Below are 12,615 nucleotides of genomic sequence, written 5' to 3'. Positions count from 1 at the left end.
TAAAGGAGAACTTACTAGTTTGAAGTTTGATCTGTATTTTATGAGGAGTTACGATGAGGGATTACGTGAAGAACCCGTTCAGCACGCATGCGCGGCATACTTCAAAGCAGCGGTGTGGAATCACAGATAGACACAGTTATTGAAGTAAACATAGTAAAGATAAGGAGACATCAATTTATGAATCTGACCCATATTATTGAGGGTGGGAGTGGAGGGCACGTAATCCCTCATCGTAACTCCTCATAAAATACAGATCAAACTTCAAACTGGTAAGTTCTCGTTTAATCTTACTATTTTACTTTGGAGTCATGTGTGATTCCGTGAAGATTTCAAAGCTCTGTGATTTCAAACCGTGTAACAGTTATTACCACATCACTGCCGAAGTCTTTGAGGGAGGAAGTATGTTATCGTAATCAACCAATGAATCTGTTTGCGGAAAAACACAATGGTATTTTTTAACAATAACAACAAAGAAATTAAAATTGCTCCCCTGGGCTTAAATTAAATATTTGCAGTCTGGAAATCTTTCCTGCAAATAAAACAGGTTTTGCCAATGGCTTATTATAAAAATTTCTGAACGGTCTTTCCCCCCACCATCCTGCTGTAGCCAGGATGTGGTTTATAGGCACGTCCATTCTTTTAGCTGTCGACGTGGATGCTGCCCTGGTGGAATGAACTTTGTACATGTTAGTTTTTATCCCAGCAACTTTTAGCACCTGCTTGAGCCATCTCGCAATGGTTTGGCTCGTCACCCGACCATAAGGTTTTTTATGACTGACCCACAAGGCTTTTCATCTCCCTCGAATATTTTGGTTTTGTCTATGTAGGATAGTAGGTGGGTCATGGCACACAACCGTGGTTCTGGCGGGTAAGCCAGGAATTCCATGACTGGATTAGGTGTTCCTGGTCTGCTCTGTTTGATAATTCCCTGGATAACGACAGAGATCTGGTCTGGAGCTGTGAGCATGGTGTCCAGTCGCAATAGGTGTAGTGACTGGAACCTCTGTGCAGCTACAAGTGCCATCAACATGAGTGTTTTGAGCATAGATGGTTTCAGGTTGAGGGATCTGGCTGGTGTGCATCCCCTGAGGTATGTCAGGACCAGACTGACATCACATATATGGGTGTACCTTCGTCTAGGGATTAGAGTTGTAAATACCCTTCATTAGTTTGACCACCAGCTGGTGGGACCCCATGGCCTGTTGTCCTGGAGCTGGTTTTGAAATAGACAGGCAGGGCACTTCTAGCTGTGTTGATGGCTCTGTAGCTGAAGTCCTTCATCGTGGTGAAGGTTCTCCTGGAATTCCAGTACGTTGGTAACTGTAGCGGTTGAGTAGGTGGTCCCTGTATCCAAGCAGTACTTCTCCCATTTTTTGATGCTGGACAAGTGCTGTTTTTTAGTGGATGTTCAGAGGGATGCTGACATGGTGTCGACGGTTTGTTCTGATAATCCCAGTCCTAGAATTGGTTTGTGCAGCATCTGCAACCCAGGAGTTTGATTTTCTCATGGCACGGGTGGCTTGTGCCCAACACTGGGTGTTAATAACTCTGGGTCACTGGGGAATACCAACGGAGTTCCAACAACCATGTCATGGAGTATTGGGAACCATGGCTGTGTAGGCCAGTCGGGTACTATCAAAATACCTGAAGCAGAGTCCATTTGTACTGTACGTAGCCCCCGACTGATGAGGCAGAAGGGAGGAAATGAATAGAAGAAACATTTCCCCAATCCAGCGTGAACGTATCTACCGCTGCTGCCTCAGGGTCTGGTTCCCAAGCGACATGCATAGGTACCTGGTGATTTAGTCTAGATGCAAATAAATCGATATCTAGCCTGCCATATTGCTTGATAACTTTTGTGAAAAATATTTATTTTTGGGGTTTTAACATCCATTCGATGTTGTAATTAAATTTACGTGATTTGTTGTCTGCCACTGTATTTAGCTTACCTGTTAGGTAAGTTACTGATAGCCAAATATGTCTTTGGACACACCATTGCCAAATTGTATTGACCAACTTGCCGCATGATACCGTTTTTATGCTGCCCATATGGTTAATGTAGGCCACCACCGTAGTATTATCTATTTATAACTGTACATGCAAGTGATGCATATTTATGCATATGCTTTTAAACCATAAAAAGTCACCCAAACATCTCTAGATAATTAATGCCCAGTGTAAGTGGTAACAATGATTCTGGGTTAGTCCATCTACTGCTTGTGCTGGATATAGAGTTAGGTGCTCCCCAGTCTTGAGCACTGGCATCTGTTTGGATAACTGACGTAGGGTTAGTGATGATAATAGGCTGAAACTATGTCAAACGTTTTTTGCCCACCACTGTAGTTCTGATATTACTTCAGTGGGTAACTTCATGAAATGATCATAATGACCTGTATGTCGTTTTTGATACAAAGGTCCAAATTATGTAGCTGGAAATGCTGCTACCATTATCCCAATTACTCTGTTACTTGTCGAGTAGTTGGTAGTTTGTTGACCATTAAATTGTTGTACGATTGTGCCAATTCAACTATGTTGTCTCTTGGCAATGTTACAGTCACGTAGACTGAATTAATTGTGAAGCCCAAGCAGTCCATGATAGAGGATGGCTTCAACTTAGATTTATCTGGATGTAAGACAACCCCAGGGTTTCGAATAACTGTTTGGTAGCTGAACAGCTAACATAGTCAAATTCATGGTCTTGCCTACCATTTTTTTTTTTTTTAATTTCAAAATAGACTTTATTCAATTCATAAATATATACAATTCCTGAACCATTCAAACAAACAAAATTCATCCGACATTTTCGGAGGCTATACAAATTTTTCCAGTACAATATTTTTACATTTGTCAAATTTCACCAAAACAGTCCCTCACCCGTGCCACTCTGTGGCCCCTGTCCAAGTAATAAATATATACAATGTGTACACAGTGCGAAAATTCCATCTGACATTTCCGTCGGCTATAGAGATTGTTCAATACCGTTTATAAGTCTTTTAAGTTCCACAAAAATGTCCCCCACCCGTGCCACTCATGTGGCCCCCTGGCGTGGGATACCTTCCCTTAATTTAATTTGAGGGGCGTCTCCACCATACCGTGCCCCCCATGTCCAGCAGCAGAAGGACCCTAGACTGTGGCCCTCCCCCACTGAGCCTTGTCGTTGGTTGCACCAAGCTTCAGCGAGTCCTTTAGCACGTACTCCTGCAGTCTGCAGTGGGCCAGTCGGCAACATTCCCTGACGGACATCTCGCTCTGCTGGGTGGTGAGCAACGCTCGGGCAGACCAAAGAGCGTCTTTGACCGAGTTGATGACCCTCCAGCAGCACTCGATGTCAGTCTCTGAATGTGTCCCTGGGAACAGTCCGTAAATCACAGAATCCTCTGTGATGGAGCTGTTCGGGATAAATCGTTCCAGGGACCCTTGCATACCTCTCCAGACTCTTTTTGCAAACCCACACTCTGCAAAGAGGTGGGCAACCGTCTCCTCTCCATAGCAACCGTCCCGGGGGCAGCGCGAGCTGGTAGTGAGGTTCCAACGGTGCAGGAAGGATCTAACTGGGAGGGCTCCCCTCACCGCCAGCCAAGCCAGGTCTTGGTGCTTGTTGGTCAGTTCTGGCGATGAGGCATTTTGCCAGACAAGCTGGGCAGTCTGCTCTGGGAACCACGCCACCGGATCCATCGAGTCCTTTCCCTGCAGTGCCTGCAGGACATTCCGTGCTGACCACTGCCCGATGGACTTGTGGTCAAAGGTGTTGGTCCGGAAGAACCTTTCCACAGACGACAGATGGGGCGGCAATGTCCAGCTGACTGGCACATTGCGTGGCATCTGCGCCAGGCCCATCCTTCGCAACACCGGGGACAGGTAGAACCTCAGCAGGTAGTGACACTTAGTGCCCACGTGCCTTGGCTCTACACTCCGCCTGATGCAGCCACACACAAAGGTGGCCATCAGGATGAGGGCGACGTTGGGCACGCTTTTACCCCCGTTGTCTGCCGACTTGTACATTGTGACCCGTCGCACCCGGTCCATCCTCGACCCCCAGATGAACTGGAAGACGGCCCGGGTGATCCCCGTGGCGTAGGAGGGAGGGACAGGCCACACTTGTGCCAAGTACAGCAGCCCCGAGAGCACCTCACACCTGATGACCAAATTTTTCCCGGTTATGGAGAGGGAGCGTTGCCTCCACATCTCCAGCTTCCACCCCACCTTGGCTATCCGCTCCAGCCAATTCTTGTTACTCGCCTCAGCCCCCCCAAACCAGATCCCCAGCACCTTCAAGAAGTCAGGCTTGATGGTGAAGGGGATGGAAGATCGGTCGGGCCAGTTGCCTGAGCATGGCCTCGCTCTTCCTGCGGTTCACCCTGGCTCCCGTGGCCGACTCAAACTGGTCGCAGATGCTGATCAATCTGCGGACTGACCTTGGATCCGAGCAGAAGATGGCGACATCGTCCATGTACAGGGAGGTCTTTACTTGAATGCCCCCACTGCCTGGCAATGTCACTCCTCTTATGCTCGCATCCTTCCTGATGGACTCGGCAAAAGGTTCAATACAGCAGACAAACAAGACGGGAGAGAGAGGGCAACCCTGCCTGACTCCAGACCTTACAAGGAAACTGTCTGATTCCCACCCATTGATTTGGACTGCACTACGGATATTGATGTAGAGCAGTTTGATCCAATTTCGGATTCCCTCCCCAAAACCCATTTTGGAGAGCACGTCCCTCATGTATGTGTGCGATATCCTGTCGAAGGCCTTCTCCTGGTCCAAGCTGACTAGGCAGGCATCCACCCGTCTGTCCTGCACGTAGGCGATGGTATCTCTCAGCAGCGCTAGGCTGTCTGAGATTTTCCTGCCAGGTACAGCACAGGTTTGGTCCGGGTGGATCACCCGTCCCAGAGCAGACTTGATCCGGTTGGCGATGGCCTTAGACAGGATCTTGTAATCTACATTCAACAATGTTATCGGTCTCCAATTCTTTATATCCTTCCTCTCCCCCTTCTGCTTGTAGATTAGGGTGATGCTGCCCTTCCTCATGGAGTCTGACATGCTGCCGGCTAGAAGCATGTCGTTGTACACTTCCAGCAGGTCCGGGCCCACCCAGTCCCACAGAGCCGAATACAACTCGGCCGGTAAGCCATCGCTTCCGGGAGTTTTACTCGAGTCAAAGGAGCGGATGGAGCCAGTCAGCTCCTCTAGGGTCAGTGGTTGGTCCAGACTCTCCCGCTTGCTGTCCTCCAAGACCTCCGTGATAGAGGACAGGAAGTTCTGGGAGGCGGTGCTGTCTGTGGCCTTTCTGTCATACAATTCCGTGTAAAAGGATTTGCAGACCCTCAGCATGTCTGTCTGCGAGGATGCTACCGAGCCGTCCTCCTCCCTAAGGCTGTTGATCACAGAGCTCCCCCTGTGAACCTTATGGAAGAAGAAACGTGAGCACGTCTCATCCTGCTCCACATGGCGGACCCTAGATCGGAAGATGATCTTGGAGGATTCAGACGTAAAGAGCCGAGCTTGCCGGTCCTTCACCTCTCTAAGTTCCTCCCTCACATCCACCCCCCTCGACTGCAGAAGGAGCAGTTGTTGCAAATCTGTCTGGAGTTGGCACAATTCCCTCTGACTCTGTCTTGCTCTCTGAACCCCTTTGGCTATGAAGAACCTCTTAATGTTCTCCTTGGTTGCTTCCCACCAGAGTGTCGGGGAGTCAAAGAGGGGCCTCACCGTTCTCCAACATGCGTAGTCCCTCTTTAGCTCCTCAACGTTCTCTGGGGTCAACAGCTTCACGTTTAACTTCCACGTCCCTCTGCCTGCCTTCCGGTCCTCCTGTAGGTGACAGGAAGCCTGAAGGAGGCAGTGGTCAGAGAAGAACACCGGCGTGAGGTCGGTGTGTCTCACCGTGACGGCCTTCGTGGTGAAGACGAAGTCTATCCGGGATCGGGCTGAACCGTCCGATCTCGACCAGGTGAACCGCGGCTGGGACCCGCCTGCAGGGTCGCTGAAGGCGTCGTGCAGCTTTGCGTCTTTTACCATTTCCATCAGGAACTTGGACGTGCTGTCTAGTCTGTTGTCGGCACTGCCGGATCGTCCAGCCGCATCAATGATGCAGTTGAAGTCACCGGCCAGAACGAGCTGCCGGGACGTGGCCAACAGCACTGGGAGCTGCTGGAAAACGGCCAGCCGCTCGCTCCGCACGGGTGGGGCATACACATTAATCAGCTGGAGCGGAGAACCACTGTACATAACATCCACCACAAGGAGACGCCCCGCAACCACCTCCCTGACCTCAGTGATGGCGAAGTTCCCTCCCCGCAGCAAGATCCCCAGGCCGGAAGCACGAAAATCATTGCCCCCCGACCACACCGACAGTCCATGGGGCCACCATCGCGACCACCTCCGATAGCAGCGGAGGTGTGGCAACCCGCACTCCTGAAGAAAAGTCACATCTGCCTTGACCTTGGCCAGGTACTGTAAGGCCTACCATTTAGGATATCATCAAGATATGCCATGACAATATGTTTTTGTCTTCTGAATATTGCCAGAGCTGGTTTTAGTGTCTGGGTGCCACTCTTGGGCTGATGCGAGCCCATTGGGTAACGCTTTAAACTGCTATAGCTGCCCCATCCAGGTAAATTTCAGGTATCTGCGATGATCCTTGTGAATGGTACTAAATGGTAAACATCTTTAAGATGAATGCTTGCCATGAAATATCCTTTGGAATTTAGTTGTTTGGCAGTAACGACCGGTTCCATTTTGAAATGTATATACTTAACAAACATATTTAGTGAAGTTAAGCCAATGATGATGGGACATCCGCCATTTTTTAGGGTTTAGTGAATATATTTGATACGAATTGCAAGGGTTCAGGTTTCCCCATGACACCCTTTGTAATTGGTCTCACCAGTTCAGCTTGTCCCTCTTGTTTCTTTAACAGAGAGAGGAAAAATACCCTCTGGGGTGAATGTTGACCTGGTGGCAATTTTTGTAGTATGAATTGTATTCACTAATGCCATTGAGTATATACTGATCACTCGTGATAGACTCCCATGTGTTAGTATGCTCTATATACTGGTAGGAACCAGACCCACCTACCTCCATGGTTATGTTTCCTGCTGGTCCAACGAGTGTTGCACGTCGTCTGACGTGGCGGTGACGTTGGGGGGTGGCACATTTTCCATGGGGCCCGCTCTGGGCCCCGGTCTAAATAAGACTTTTGGTGATAGATGCGGACCCCGAGCTTTCATCAGTCCGTTATGATAGATGGATGGATGCGATGGGGTGCTGCTGCGTAGGAATTACTGTTTTTGGTTACTGATCCCGGCCCTGCCCTCATGAGCCAAAAGTTTTGTAAAATCCCTTGCATGTCCTTCATATGCTTTGTGAGGTTTTTGCCACAGAGCAGTGGGTCTGGCTCAGTGGCTGGGGTCTTATGACTTGTTTACGAAGGTTGTGGTCATCTCCGTATTTGTCCATGGAACGAGGAAAAAACGATGTGATGGCTGTCATCAGGCTTTTAACGCCTCCTGCATGTGGGGTTTCCATGTAGCTGTCCACCACACACCACACCTAGCAGCTCTTCCTGTTCCTGCACCCCTTGCATTCTCCCGAGATCTTCAGCCATTGCCCCTTTTCTTGACCAGCCCAGTCCTGGTCACCAAAGCTATCCTCTGGAAAGGAGGAAGCAATGGACAGTGCACAAGGCACTGTGGAGGGAGAGCCTGACCCCCTCTGCCAGAGCGCCCCTCCTGGGGTGCACCTCGCTGGAGCTCCTGCTCCAAGAGCCGCTCCATGCGGCTCAGGCGGCTGTCTCTCCCCCGCCTGGGTGGAGAGACGTCCCCGTCCGATAAGTCGGAGCCACCGGCCGGAAACACCTCTTCCTTGGCTATTACATCCAGCCCGCTGCTCAGGCACTAGTGGGGCTGGGCTCGGTCGCGGTGTCGGGGTTGCAGACCGCCCGGTAAGCGGTCCTACTGCCTTATTGCTGCACCCGCAGGATGAAACGCTCCTCCGTGGAGTCGAGTGGGGGGGCACGTCTGTGCAGGCGGCTGTCGTTCCTCCCATGCGGGTGGAAAGACGTCCCGTCCGATAAGTCGGAGCCACCGGCTGGATGCCTCCGTGGCGTTACTTCCAGCCCGCTGCTGAGGCACTAGCGGGGCTGGGCTTGGCGCGGTGTCGGGATAGCGGAGCGCTGGGTAAGCGGTCCTACCGCCTTGTTGCTGCCACCGCGATCGAAATGCTCTTCCGTGGAGTCGAGCGGGGGACAGGTCTGTTCCCTTTCTGCCCCCGCGATGGAAACGCTTCTCCGTGGAGTCGAGCGGGGACAGGTCTGTTCTGTTGCTGCCCCCCCCCCCCCCCCCCCCCCCCCCCCCCCCAGATGGACGCTCCTCCATGGAGTCGAGCAGGGGACAGGTTTGTTGCAGAGCCTTTCTTCTCTGCCGGACAGCAGAAGGCTCCCTGTGAAGGAAACCGACGTCAGCTTACCTGATGGTCCGTTCTTTCACCTCCATAGCGGTAGAGCCCGACTCCCGCTGTTGCTCTGCTGGACGTAATGCCGCGCATGCGTGCTGAATGGGTTCTCCACGGAATCACTCACGTGACTCCGAAGTAAAATCATAATTTCCTTCCCGAAGGACCACACATCCATGGGGACACTAATGTTGTAGAGAAAACCTCCATTATTAACACATATACACTTATAACATTGGATTCAAAATGGGTAAAAGGGTTCTCATTATGGAAGATCTTGTTCAAGGCTGTTTTGTGGGAACACAAATCCTCCATAACTTTTTGGGGACATTGTCTACACATTATTAATCAAAGAATTTAACCTTCAATTAAAAAATGCAATAAAATTGAAACATTGAACAAATAATAAACATTATGGGAATTAAATACAACATTTTTACATCACTAACATTTACCGCATATTAATCACATTATCTATGTGTGATTAAGCACCTGCACATAGTTCTATATCAATTATTTTACAGAAATATTGCAGATTCATTGTGACAGCTCGATCTTGTATAACTGGATCTCAGACATGGGGAGAATGGTTGTTTGATTGTGTTGTTTTGCAACAGATGCTGTTTATTAAATTCCAGGGACAGAGTTGCTTCATGGTCTCCAGTCGGTCCTCATACCAACTTCAGTCATTCCTACACAAATAGTATATTTTAATAATTTGTCATGGGAATACTTTAACTTTCCAGCTTTATGACTCATGGCACTGTGAACATTATGAGAATATAAACACACATCGAAATCGGAAGGCCTGTGCAGGAACTGAAGGAGCTACTGTTGCCAGTGTTTAACAGGAAGGTGGCATGCCAGGACTACTAATATTTTGCTTAGTCCTTAGTGTACCAAGAAACCAAGGAGCTGCTGTCGTGCATTGTAAACATTCATACAACCCATCAAGGTTACATTATGATCTTTGCCCAGTAAAATTGAAAACAAAAGAGCAAGTAATGATTATAGGTATACGGACCTTCTCTATTCTTGTGAATCTTGGGCTCTCATCCCCTTCTCTGGGGATCACGTTTGGTGATTTAGCACTGGATTCGCCAGCTTTTCGTTATTGACTTTATACCAATAATAAGCAGGCATTGCAAGGGAGCAGACAGAATTAAAACAAGCACATTGCCTTAGTTATCTTCACAGGTAGCAGCACCAGCTATTTCTATTCCCTGAAACCACCTACTTAGGCCAGAATCTGTCAGGGTGAATGAGTCATTACTCACGCTGCAGTAATTGGCACACACATTCATAACGGTATTCCCTCCAGGGAAGTAAAGATTTGAAGAGGCAAACTCTGTACGAACCATTCTTCTATTTGTATTTTTTTTTAATGAAGTTAGCTCCTATCTGTTGGGAAATGCCTTAGTTTTATTAGCATGTTTTCTGTGCCTCGGAGATTTAACACTTTGGCTTCAGTTTCTGCCCTGGCCCACTTGGGTGATTTATTCTACTGGACAGCTCTATGTATCTTGGGGCGATTCTATTCACTTCAGTGCAATTCAGTGCTTCAAGCTAACCTTGATATACTGCAGATTTCAAAGTGCCAGAGTGAGAAGTTAGAAGCATACCCTAGGCCCCACTAAGCATCATTCTCTGGCAATCCTTTGGGGCACATGTCTCCATGAAACAGCACATAGTCAGATAATAACCATTCAACTTCAGCCTCAGCAACACAACTTAAGCTTAAAATTCAGCAAAGATAGGATTAGTCCATCGATACATAGATCAGACAACATATAACAAAACGGCACAAGGACGGGCACTTTGGCCCACAATGTCTGTGCTGAATGCGATGTCAAGAACAAATCTTATCCGCCTGCAATAATCCATATCCCTCCATTCCCTGCAAACCCATATGCCTACCCAAAAGTCTCTTAAATGTCACAATCACATCTGCCTCAACCACTACATCTGACAACGCATTCCAGGTACTCACCACCCTCTCTGTAAAAAACTTGCTCCGTGATGTAAGTTCAGCATTAACCCTCTCAATGCTGTTAAGGGCCATTCCATTACATGTATATTTTCCCCTTGCATTTGACCTCCCAAAGTGCAACACCTCACATTTGCTGGGATTAAACTCCATATGCTATTTCTGTAGCTGATCTATATCCTGTTGTATGCTTTGACAGCCTTCCTCACAGTCAGCAATTTTGGTGTCTTCTTTCTAACCAACTTGCCTATGTTTAGGTCCAAGTCATTTATATGTATCATAAACAGCAGGGATTCCAGCACAGATCCCTGCGGAACTCCACTGGTCACAGACCTCCAGCCTGAATATTGTCCTGCCACCACAATCCTATGTTTCCTATGAGTAAGCCAGTTCTGAATCCATACGACCAGGTCACTGTTAATTCCATGCATTTTAATCCTTTGCATCAGCCTACCATGGGGGACTTTATCAAATGTTTTACGAACATCCATGTAGACAACCACCACCACCCTACCCTCATCGATCACTCTTGACACCTCCTCAGAATCATCAAATTAGTAAAACACAACCTGAGTATACAAAGCTCTGCTGACTGACCCTAATAACCCCTTTATCTTCTAAATGGGAGTGAATCCTACCTGAAGAATCCTCTCCAAAAGTTTCCTTACCACAGATGTGAGGCTCACCGTCCTATAATTGCCCGGATTCCCTCTACTTCCCTTCTTAAATAAAGGAACAACATCAGCTACTCTCCAATCCTCGCCAGCCGCCATCTCATTCCTATCTCACCATCTAGTCTATCACCAGTAATATGTACTGTCGTCTCCAATTTAACAAACCTTCCCTGAAACCAGGATCCATCTCAAGCATGTTGGTTGACATCTACTAGGATCTCATCCTTTTTGTTGACTTCCTACATAAAATCAGTAATCCCAGCCAATGCAAATCAAAATCAGTAAATCTCTGATTCTGAGGCAATAGCTGACGGTTATGATCTCAGCCTCCTTCCTTTTATTGATATACTACAACACATATTCCTCCTTCTTGCATGCACTTCGATTTTTCTGGTGAATTGTGGCCATTGAAAACTGAAATGAATATGGTCACCATGATCTGGGCCCACCCTTACTGTGATCGAGATAATCCCAAGATCATTCTGACTATCACATCTTGCATTACATTACCTCATCAAAGTTCTCCAGCCCATTAATTATGAGCTGCATAAGAATCATACTTAATGTTGCCTAGCAGTTAATTTTGGCTGACAAAAGTGCTGGAGAAACTCAGCGGGTGCGGCAGCATCTATGGAGCGAAGGAAATAGGCAACGTTTCGGGCTGAAACCCTCCTCAGACCACCTATTTGACAAACCTGTTCTTCTATGACTTTACAATGGTGCTGCCCATAACTCACCCCATTGCAACATCCATTGAATCTCCAAGGCAAAGGACACCTCCAGATTAAAATGAAAGGATCGTACCTTTAATTGGGTCTCATGTAATTCAAACTATTGTACTTGTTTTTTAAAGTAAGTGACTTTTTTTTTTAAATGAGGACAAAATTGCTTCAAATAATAATAATATTTATTATAGTATATAGTATAATACAGTATTTAATAATATATACTAAATTGTACTATATACAAGTTTAAAACAGTCTACACCCAGAAATGTTATTTACTACCAGTATCAAACCATACAATTAACTTAAATTAAGCTGTATTAATTTACTATGTTAACACTTGTTAACAGGTCACTTAACCTTTTTAAATGAGTTTATCTTAAAAAGGACAAATGGTATGAAAAATAGTATCTGAACCCAAAGTTGCTGGAAGGAATAGAAAAGAAGACCATAAAATATAAATACATTTATGAAAAAAATCAAAGATAGTTTATTTGCACTAAAATGATAGTGATTATGTAGTGAGGAAATAAGCTAAGAGCAGCTAAATTATATGAAAAAGGTTTGATATTATGTTGAATTTATTGTCATATGTACAAATACAGGTGATATACAGGTACAATGGGTATCTTGCTTACAGCAACATTGCAGGCACATAGAATCAAATAGAATTGAAAACATAAATTATACATACAGTAAATCCTACAGCAATTCGACAAGACATTGAGAAAAACAGACAGCATTAACAAAAGCACTCGTGCAAAACACAACTAG

The sequence above is a fragment of the Leucoraja erinacea genome, chromosome 6, assembly GCF_028641065.1.
Source record: "Leucoraja erinacea ecotype New England chromosome 6, Leri_hhj_1, whole genome shotgun sequence".
Classification (NCBI taxonomy): Eukaryota; Metazoa; Chordata; class Chondrichthyes; order Rajiformes; family Rajidae; genus Leucoraja; species Leucoraja erinaceus.
Note: the sequence above shows the minus strand (reverse complement) of the source record.